Source organism: Cupressus sempervirens, chromosome 10 (genome assembly GCF_028749045.1).
Source record: "Cupressus sempervirens isolate cs-2001-9-10 chromosome 10, ASM2874904v1, whole genome shotgun sequence".
Lineage (NCBI taxonomy): Eukaryota > Viridiplantae > Streptophyta > Pinopsida > Cupressales > Cupressaceae > Cupressus > Cupressus sempervirens.
Window position 1 is genome coordinate 695,476,699 of NC_143127.1, and position 11,998 is coordinate 695,488,696.

Here is an 11,998-nt window from a genome sequence, read left to right on the forward strand (position 1 = left end):
CTCATGAGTATGTGTGATAATATCAATCATGCACTAAGTAATTTTAAGCCATATGCATTCCATACTCCACAAACATGCTACCAAATCCTCCAATATCTATATTTTATTACTTTTATACTTATACATATTGATGTTTGGAGGCCTATGCTTAAAAGGTGCATTCCTCACATACTTGTTGATTTGGGACCAATAATTGATTAATCACAATCATAGGGGATTCTATGCATTAATGGCCAAAATGTTAAAACTAGATGATCATTATTCCTCATTGTTGATTCTTTTCATTGTCCTACGATGACCAAATATGCTATGGATAAGGATCAAAGTATTACTATCTATATATTTTTCATTCTTGGTTCTTGTATATCCAACTAATCATTCATTGATTACACAAGTTTATTTCTTGATTCCTTGGATGATTTGAATTCCCTATACTTTTATAACCTATAGTTAATTTGGGAATACATCCATTGAATTATTGAAATATTTGATTTATCTTTCATTCAATAAGGCTCACAAAATTCTAAAAGATGTGTTATTCTCTTCGCGTTACCTAATTTCTTTGGTTATCCTAATGATTTCATGACCTTGTAACATGGAGTTAAGTTGGGGGGGAATCCCTTCAATCTTCTGGTTCTTGGATGATTTCAAATTAAGCTTCATTAGTTTTTTCATTGGTCCTTTTAACAAACTTCAACATGTGACGTCTCTAAATTCAAGGTATGTGTTCTAGTGTCACTTAGCACCACTATTATATGAACACAAGAGTTTATTTGTATTTATCCATTCTATCAAGTATCTATTCATAGTAATAACTCTATCTATCATTTTTAAAACTAAATAACCTACTTAATGATAGAGTTATTGAATGGATGATATTTATTTGCTATGCTTGATATGCTTTGTTTTGAGAATATGATTACATGTCCCTTGTTATGGTGTGATAATCTTAGAATCAATACCATTTGATGATGCTTCTCTACACAAGAATTGCATAACACACCACGTTGGCTTTGTTCACATTGTGTGGGCTAGCTAACTATCTAGTACATATCCATTTCACTTGTGCTTCACTATTCAAGATCACATGTAGATTTTTGCATAAGGTGTTTACCACGTTGAAATGAGATTTCCTTTCTTTGGTGATTTCTCACATGGAAGAAAATATGCAACTTGGTCTATGAGATTCATGATCATTTTTGAGCTACACATCAAGAAAAACTTTGAAGACATTGTGGATCATCACACTCCTTTCTTGAGTTGTGTCTCCTCCTCTTTGAAGTTACATGGACACATTGGAGACTATCATTGGTTTTCACTCCATGCTCATGTATTTAGTAATGAAGGTGTGTTACTCGCAACTTTACATTTTCCTATAATGGATATTTCACATGCTTCACAAGAATAGGTTTCATATCTTCAAGAGATGTCTTCTTATTCAGTCAACATAGAGAAATATGAGAATCATCATCCTTGTGAGTAATACTCTTACCAAAGTGTCCTAGTATGTTTTAAAGCTCTACAATCAGTTTTTAGATTCAATGGTGAGAGATACATAAATAAAAAATGTTTCTAGTGCAATGGTTATTCCTGGTGATCATTTCAAGATCATTATTCAATCAAGTTTCAATAGTGCCTTCTACGAGGTTGTGTTAAAAAAAATCAAACTTTGGATGGTATCATTTTTTATCATCCATTTTAGGATTTCATTTCTTTGGTCATTCTATGTAGTTATTGAAAAATTGAACAAAATGAAAAAAAATGAAAAAAGAACAAAGAAAAAAGCAATAAAAGATCCAACAATGAAAACCTTCAAGTGTTGTTGGCCAATTAATATCTGAAACCCAATTTCTGGAAAATGTTAACTACAAAATAAATTCTCAATGGTGAAAATTATTTCTATAGTGCCATGAAGTGGTGAGTGATTGAAAATTGGCTTGCCAATGGTCACTTATCATTATCAAAATGTGGAAAAATGAAAAAAAATTGAAAGAAATCAAAAATTAAAAAATGCAATAATTGGTGTTCCTAGTTCTTTTGTTAATCATTCTTTTTAGGAACACTCATTAGCTTCAGTGGTTCTTTCATTCTTGGCACCTTCTATCACACACTCTTGTCGCTTAAAGTGATCCTCAAATCTTTGATCACCCATAATCTGAGTTGCCTGCTCAGTTGAGGTATTTTCAGTGGAATGTGCTACTTCCTATATTGTCTATACTAGTTCAATTGATGATGAAGCCCCTCCAATTGCATTCACTCTCCTAGTTTTCTAGTTCCTTCCAGTAGTCTTATCTTTGTTTCTTTCAATAAAATGGTGGTATTTTGCAGTGTTATAGTTTTGGATGCTTCCCTTCATTCATTATTGATGATTCCTCCATTTTGGTGGTCCTGGTTGCTTAGGTGCTCTATGTTCCAACCTTGGTCTCTCTACACATGTATGTTGGTAAAAAAATTGATTTTTGTTTTTCCTTATTTTATCTCTTAACTTTATTTGTATTGCTTAGTATATTTAATCATTATGAAACACCCTTTCTATCCTCTCCTTGTTTCCCATGAATAGTCAACCTTTAAGTTGGGGGAGAAATGTCATCCTATTATCTTCCATCCATCACCCTTAATAATTCCCTCACACTATCCATTATTTCCATTATATCCATCTCACCCATTTAAACTCCCCTTATTCAAATTAAGATAAATTTCTACTATATGAAACCTTTTGAACCATGATGCTATCACAAATGCAAATAAAAGAAAAGAAAAGAAAAGAGAAGAGAAATAACTAATGAAAATTTGAAAGAGATATCCCTATTAAATAAGAAAAAAAACAAGAAAGTTTGTCATGTGAAGCAAAGAAAAGGGATGTGTTTATGAGTTATCATGGTTCAATGTGGAGACAAAGCCAAAAAACATAAACCTAAAGTTCTTTCAATTAAAACTAAAGACCACCTAATCATAATGATTGCACGAGGATGTGCAATAAGCTAAGTTGGGGGGAATGATGAGAGCAATTTATGTCTCAAATTATGCCATATTTTAACCTTCATATAAACATTCATATTCATTTCAGTTTCCATTTTCTATTACATTTTCTCCTTCTATGTTGCATATGATATAATATTTATGAGTAATATTCAATATAGTTATTAGATAGAATATGTGAATAAATAGATGAAATTGTATTTATCTAACAAGTTGATAATATGTTATGATTTTACCTGTCACATTCTATGTAAGAACCTTATTGGCATTCATTATTTTCTCAAAAATTTAAAGCATTATTCCTTCCAAGAATAATGACCAAGGAGTATGTTGAGAAAGAACCTGACTGAAATAATTAGCAACTAAAAATAAGGATAGGCAGTTTTGCATTTCCTTTCACGAACAGATATAGATGAATCTTAAAAATCCAAGACATGGGTATTGTCCAAAACATGCGTAATTACAATCCCAAAATGGCAGAATCTTTAGAAAGTGAATGATGAAAACGTTAGAGGTTGTTTTCAAAACGCTATTTTTCTAGTTTACTATTATGAGTTTGGATTTCAATTTTCAAAGTTTGTTCTATCTTTTGTTGCTATTACCAGCTCAACATAGAACTCCTCCAGCTTAGCTGAATTTATACATTGATAGGATATTGAAGACTAAACTGAAGGGATTATGGATCATTCTATTAGTTAGATTGATGGTTGTATATGAAAACGATGAATGTAGTTGAGATAGCATATATTACAGCTAAGATTTATTCACAAGAATTGCGTGGCTATCGAAAAACTCGTACAACAAATAACTACATTATTATTTCTTCTAAGGAGATGAAATACTATTGTTAAGAGGGATATCCAAGCCTCACTTAGAAAGCCCAGTAATCAAACTTTTCCAAACCATTACAAAACTATGGTTTAGCAAATGTGAATGAAGGAAATAGTATTCTGTTTGAACAATGATAGCAAATTGGCTATTCTTTGCAAGCCATATATTTTTGTTATAACTCTATTATGTAATAGCCACTCTTTTTATAGAGTGCATAACAAAGTAGTTATTAAATTTCTAAAGCTGCATCTACAAAAGCAACAACAATAGTGAGGATATATATACATGTATAGTTCTACAAAACACATAGAATTGTATAGAAATTGTTATTATTCTGCAATATAACTCACATATTCACATGCATGGTTTCAAAGGTGTAAAACTATTACTTTTCTTCATCACTAGGTAGCTGAGGAGGTAGGGCCCACTCTGAAGTTACCTAGTGATTAGTTTACGTTTGTGCATGGAGTGTATTTAAATTAGTTTTCATTTGTATTTTAATTAGCTTAGCATTACATAGTATATATTTAATCATAGTATGTTAGTTTATATATTGAATATCCGTATTTAATTAGATAATAAATTTTCATATTAATTAGATTATGAGATCATAATTTATTAAGATTTGTAATTAATTTTATTACAGATTAGATTTATTGAGTTATTTACATTTTTTATGTTCCTATTGCCAGGAAGTGACAGTTCCTATCACTAGGATTTACTTGGCTTTTCATAGATTCAATTTTATGTTTTGTAGATGCACTCATAAATCCTCATCTCACAACTGTCATCCCTTGATAACATATTGCTTGGACACCTTTTGCAAGCTTACGCTCTTGGATTGACACGTATAGATCAATCAAACTTCATCATAAAATTGTTAATTCTTCTTTTATTATTTACCTCTGTGTTGGCCTATCAAAGGGTGCAAACTTTTGTGACAACAATTTTTGGCACACCCGGTGGGACATAAATTTAGCTTCATAAGTCCACTAGTTAGCCAGTTTCAATCTTTATCCATTGAGAATTTGTGTTATTCTAAATGTCATCAGACTTTGGAGGCATTAATTCAACACCATGGTGATTCTATGTATTTTCTACTTTCATTTAGACTAAGTGTTTGTATGTGTAAAGATTGTCTCTGATCTTTTATGTTTTCAAGATTTTCTATGAGATTAGTTAATTGAACACTTTATCATGGATTCTTTTCATAGAGATGCTTCCCAGTTTCCTCCATATCATGAAGAGGCTATCCCTCATCCTTCTCACTTCCCACATTAGCTTGCCTAGTCTCCCTTGGAATCCTATAGTGATTGCATATCAAAGGCAAAATTACTCTATGATCGCTTGGATAGCTTGGGTTTCAATTATGCTGAGCTTGGAAGATTTTCCAGCCATGTTGAAAATCCATACCTAGATATAGATTATGAGGATTTTTCTCCCATTAAACTCATTATGACTACTTTGAATGAATAGTTGCAGAATGACAAGGAGACATGGGAAGTTGACCCTCATGTTTGTAGCATGGTATTCGAGGTTTGTGACATTTTTGAGTTGGCTCATCATGTTCCCTGTATAATGCAAAAGAAAGAAGAAGAAAGGGAGAGACATAAACATTTTGAGGAGAATCTTGTAAGGAAAGTTGCTATAGCAAGAGAGGAGGAAATGAGGCTACATTTGGCTCATTTTTAGACCAAAGAAGCAGAGGTAGCCCCTTCTCAAAAATAGGGCATTCCAAGCTTCAAGAAGCCCCCTCCATCACAAGAACCTACTATTATAATCCCTCCATCCCATGTAAGAGAGAGTTGGACCAGTCATGAACCCCGCAGACCTATCACTATTTCCCTATTTTTGAGTGGACCAGTGGTATGAACTCCAGCTGGCCCAAACATGGAGTTTTGGGAGAGTGAAACAAAGCCTGCAAAGATACAAAGAGAGGAGTTACAACCTACTAAGGAGATAAAAGAGGTTGTTATTGAGAAGAAGGAAGAGGATATAATCCTCTTATTTGAGGAGCTTCCCTCCTTTGTTGAGGAAGGAGAGAACAATGAGGTTGTTCCTATTCTTGAGGAACAAAATTTGGCTCTTGAGCCTAAGATGGAACTTGAGGGCCTACTACAAAAAGAAGAAAAGCCAAACCATGTGTTGCAGTAGGAGGTCTCCCATGATATGAAAGAGGAAGTCTTGCCTTTACTACCCCAAATTCAAGAGGTATCAGTTATTGCTCATGAACCACCACACACTCTAGAGGGAGAAACCTTGTTGCAGCAACTACAAGAAAAATGGAGGCAATTTGAGGTAGAGCTTTTAAGGAGGCTTGAGGCACAGCTTTCAAAGAGGCTAGAAGCCAAAAAACAAGAGCATGAAGCAATTCTTGCAAGGGAGTTGGCTGCACAAAAGGAACGGTGTGAGAAGGAGCTACAAGACAGGCTAATGAGCATGATGAGTGCTACATCAGAGGTAGGAGAAATACAACCATCCCTCCCTCCCACATCACAAGAGCCTACACAATTATAAGAGGTGTAACCCCTTATTTGCAAGTATTCAATTAGGCTTGAGAAGTAATGCATGTTGCAGCTGCAACATGAGGAAACACACACACCACCAGCCATACCATTAGAGCCAACTCTTGTTGGCCATAAGGATTTGGAGGTTATAGAGCACAGTGAGGTCAAGTCAGATTGCTTAGACCTAAAGCCATCAAGAGGATGCCTCATAAGGCACCTAGCTCTACAACAATGCAAGTTTCCCCCATTCATGCTCATTCCAGAGTATGAGGAAGATTTTCACAAGGAGGAGCAAGCATGTTATGCTCAAGAAGGTAATTCCCCAGTGCTAGAAGGCTTCATTTTTTTTAGCATTGAGAGGAAGGTATTCTATGCAGCAATATGTTTGTCATGCTTGCTGGTCTTTTCAACTGCCCTCATGCATGGAAGAAAAAATGAGCTTGTGAGGAAGGGTAGCTATTTCAACAAGCCAATCAATGGCTTTGTTTAAACTTTTCATTGTGAATACTTGTACATAGTAGAGTAGCTTTTGTTTTCAGTTCTTTCCTATTTTCCAAGAAGTGCAGGAGCACACGTGCTCCCTATTTTTGAGTTGTTCTAAGCTTTGTAGAGCTCCATGGAGTTTTTTTTTTGCTAGTTGTAGAATTTTGTGAAGTTGCAGGTGGGATAACACATCATTTGTTTTGGTGACTCTATGCCCAATGGATTTCTTAAGGCCATTGGTCTATGCTTAGTAGGCAAGCATCCCCTCTAAGTCACCAAGAATGTTGGCCATTTTTGGCCCCCATTCAATCCATCATTGATAATCAATCTAATAGATCTTCAATGGGCTACATTCTTTTGATGTGGATTAACATGCTTCTCGGTTGGGTTAACATCTTGTGTTAACTCAAGTTCTTCATATGCTGAGTTGGATCATTTTTTCTTCATGTGTTGAGTTGTAGGTTAACATCTCATGTTAACATAGTTCCTTCACATGCCAAGTTGCGGGTTAACATCTTGTGTTAACATGGTTTCTTCTTGTGCCGAGCTAGTTCAATCCCTTCATTGATCAAGTTGGCTCACAATTCCTTCATGTGTCGAGTTGCAAGTTAACATCTCGTGTTAACATTGTTTCTTAATGTGATAAGATACTTCAATCCCTTCATTGACTGAGTTGTCTCACAATTACTTCATGAGCCAAGTTGTGGGTTAGCGTGCATTTCTACTGGGGTTAACATTGCACATTAACCATGGTCGCTATTTTACTATGCAAAGTTGCAAGGTAGGTTTTTATCTGACATAGCAACCACTTTCTGAGTTGGCTCATTTTTTCTTCATGAGCTGAGTTGTAGGTTAATGCGTGTTTTCATGTTGGGATAACATTTTTCATGTCTCTTCAACTAAACATTCAAATAATGTGCCAACCAATTGTTGCATGCCACATGGTGGATCTTTATTGTGCTAGGTTTCTTTTCGTATCGAACAATGGTCATATTTTTGCATTGCTTCCCTTTGCTCTTGAAAAGATATGATGGCCATTGGATCTAGAAGCATCTTTGGTATATTTTGAGTGCATCTCAGCCATTCGTGGTTATGAAGGAAGATCTTGATCTACGGTTGTGTTTTATTCTTAGTTGGAGATATTTTTGCAACATTTAGGCCGTCCATATTCAAATGAAGATCTACATTGATGGCTCACATATTTTTTGGGTAGATCAAACTTATTCCACGTAGGTCAACTCTATATTTTTGCGAGGGGTTAATGTGTGTGTTATCCCATCCCATGTTTTCTTTAATAATAGTATTGATTTGTTTGTTGTGGCCATGACACATTACAAGGATTCATCTTTAATGCTAAATGATATTTTTGGCCTTGTTTACATGCCATCTATGCATCTCCATGCTCCTTTATTACATGTAATGATCAAATCTAATGGGATTTGATTTCTTACAGCTGGGTGCATTTGTTTTTCCCTTCTTGTCACTTCTACAAAAGATTGTATTTCATGATCAGATTTAGCTTTGATATTCATTTATTGCTACTCTCTACAACTTGACTCTACCTTTGGTAGGAGTTTGAACTCCAAGTTTGATCTGAGTTATGCCTAAGCTCTTTAAAAGGCAGTTGTAAATACTTTTTCTGGGTTTTACTCTTTCTGAATTGTTTGTAGCAGCAGTATGCTATGTAATTATTTTCCTTCCATTAATGAAGTAGTTCTCCTTCCTTACTTCTTCTTGTCATTTATCAAATGAGCATGTATCTTTCCTTTTGGAGTGTGTTTCTTTCTAATTTTCAAGGTTTGTACATTGTGTCCAAACTATTGATGGTTGTTGTATAAGTGAATATGTCTTTCCTTTCAACACTTCAACTAGTTCCAAACTTGCATGTGGATTCTTGGAGATGGAATAGAGTCAAGACTAGTGTATTCTAAAATTTTCATTGATGTGTTTTGCATACATGGATGAACTCATAACCAACATTCTATCTCAGTGCATCACCCCCTTTCCATTTCTGCATTTTAATTTCAATCTCCTTCTCCCTTTTCCTTCAAAGAGTAGTTATGTGCATCCGAGTAGGAAAGGAAACTAGCCTTCTCCAGAGATTTGAGCTCAGATTGTAAGTCCCAAACTTGGAGATCATTTCCATGTTTCACAAGGTTTTCCTTAGGTAAAAACTTTGGACAAGGGTGCAAACTTTGGTGACAATAGTACCTTAAGATATCCAAGAAAAAAAAGCACTAGAACTTTGCTTTCTTTTCCCAGTAGAGTTGCCAAAAAATTGTTAGTAAATAGATTTGTACTTTGGATAGAAATGCAAACATTGATTCAATATGCTTCAAAAGAAGAACAAAATGTACTAATAATTGGATAGATTATCATTTCATTAATAATCTTCCTCTAAATTGAGAGGTACAACTCCCTCATAAAAGATATACAATGAATGTGAATAACAATATGTATCTTTAACCTAAAGAAATGAAAGGGGTTTTCTAACATTCATCCATCAATATGGAATAAATGTGATTATCATATTAACACCTAAAGAATGAGAGAAAAACTAAATGATAGCCTCAAGACTATTCATCAAGCCTTTCATAATAACAGAAGAAGGAATTAAATAATATATTCAGTAGATGATGAGTTTATGAACCAACTAATTCATAATCACACAAGCATTTGACATAATAATGCAGAACTGTATTCAAAATATGAAGAAAAGACTACATAATCAATTTCAACTAGGAAATATATACTCAAACCTTAAGATCTATCATAAATATACTCCTCTTTATTCTAAAAACATAACAAAATAACCACAAGATTACTTGTCTCTGTCATTACAATCAAACTACAAAAAGATAAATATGTTCCCTCTGTCTCACTCTATTATAATCAAATTGAAAATTTCTCCATCCCCCTTGCAACAACTATAGAACTTCTAGATCAAGAAGAAGAACAACCCCCAAATTCCATTCCTCTGTTATCTATTTAATCTCTTCTCTTTCTCCTAACTTTTTGGTTACCTTGGTAACTGATTCTTAATAAGGTCTCTTCTTTAGACTTTTCACTTGTTCCCAATGACTTAACTTCCTAGAGATGTTTTTTTTAAAAACTTTCTAAACATATTAATAATGAGTTAACAATCATAATGTGTCATTTGGTTGAAAAAGCCACCTGGAGCCATCCTATCATAGTTGGTTATACTTGAGGTACATATACCTTATCTCATTCTTATCAATAAATTATGTAGAGAAGGCCAATTGACATATGTATTAATTTGTTTTGCCACTTTCACTTTTCCTTTACTGTCTTCTATATCTATCAAATAATCAAACCCGATATATCACAATGGAGATATAATTCTTGCTAACTTCATAATTTGCATATAGGTTTTGTATATAATTATGGCATTGCAATGTGTTGGCCTATGACTTCAATCTATTCTAATTACCATCTTCTTTCATTGACTATCATGATATCTTTAGACATTTGGACAAACAGTTTGCAACTAGTCTCATTATTTTGTGTTTGAGAGGCACAAAGAATATCAACTCTTGATGACATTTGATTAGTTGATGGGCAACATGATTCACTACTTCATTCCATGCAACATTGAGAGATTTGATTCTTAATAAACATGTATGCAAATTCCACAGTAACTGATAATAGAAGAGGTTTCATCATGGAATGGTGACCATGGTCTCTATTTTTGTGTGGTCTCCAAAATTATATATCAATAGAGCTTTATATTTGTTTACTTAGTAACCTCTGCTGAGAATTGTGGAGGCATCTTGTATTGCCATGGCTTACACTTTATATTCCCCTTTTTTGGGCCCCCATACCTATTGATAATCCCTTCATCATGAAAATCTCCTAAAATGATTTTAGCCATACTGCCAAAGAGGAGAGAATCATGGAAAACTAATGCACCAACTATGACCTCTTGACCATTGCTTGGAGGTATGATGAACCTTGCTAGTAGAATTGAAAAAGCCAAGGAGAATCCAACTAAAGGCCTTGCAACTGCAAATTGAAGAAAATATTTTTGTTTGGACAATGCATTTTTTTATCCTTGTAATAGCACCAAATGAGCCTATATGCCAGCTAGGAATAAATTAAGGCACACCAAGGTCTATGCCAATGTTTCTCACCACAACAATATGACCAACTTTATGTGCTCCCAATATAGAAATTGTTGTCAATACATCAAGGAGACCTTCCTCCAATAGTCCAAAATTTTCAAAAGATGACAACAAGTTCAATTGGAGAGTGGGTGAATTTCATAGTAGAATAGTGAACACGGTCATCAATCCAAATGCAAATGCTACAAACCTTTCTAGCATAGCAGTTGGCTCTGCGTATAGTGATTCCTTAGGGGCAAAAATTGCAATGGGTGTATCATCTTCTAGATTCACAAGAAGATAAAGTTTTTACTATTCCCCAAACCTTTCCTGCAATCTCTTGGTTAATTTTGTATAGCTGCTACTTGCTTCACCGCAAAGATTCCCCTTAAACAAGACTCCACCCCCATATGGTTCCTAACTTATAACAAAAAAAAGTGTTAAAACCAAACACTTGATCCTTGAGAATATCCAATGTCAACTTTGGAATCTTTATAGGTTCACTGGGTGGCTTAACTCTTGGGAGGGGTAATCTACTTGTGACTTTTGAAACCTCAATGTCATCCTGTTGCATTTTAATATTTATAGTAATATTCTTATCAGAGTCCATAGAAGGTGATCCCTTTTCATTTCTATTGTCCAGATCCCTGCCTTCTATGCCTAACTTGGAATCCTTCATTGTTGCTTCATGTTTAATATGAATTGGACATAACTGGCTTGGTCCTTTTCTTCTATGTTGATGCTCAACAGGTATATGCCCGTGGAAGGAAAAGGGAATACTTATGAACTATTTCTTCACCCATAGATTCATTATGGGACTTACAATATCCTCATTACATGCCTAATTTAAAAACTTTGAGCCTTTTTCAACTCAATTGAGATATTGGATTCGATGTTCCTTACTGCTTTCTGAGACTTGAGACTTGAGTAGCTTCTATATTTTGAACTAGTGATCTACAACTATAAACCTTGGGAAATTGTATGTTGGGGCTTGAAAGCATCTCAAATTCAAACTTTGAACCTATAATGGTGTTCTCCTACTGAATCCATATTTTGAAACTAAAATTCTAAAGCTAC

At 34.3% G+C, this 11,998-nt stretch overlaps 1 pseudogene; it reads right to left on the reverse strand.

Annotated features, from left to right (window-relative positions):
* Positions 1–10,554: 10,554 nt before the first annotated feature.
* On the reverse strand, positions 10,555–11,600 carry LOC149535741 (putative zinc metalloprotease EGY2, chloroplastic pseudogene; annotated as a pseudogene).
* Between the last annotated feature and the right edge of the window lie 398 nt (positions 11,601–11,998).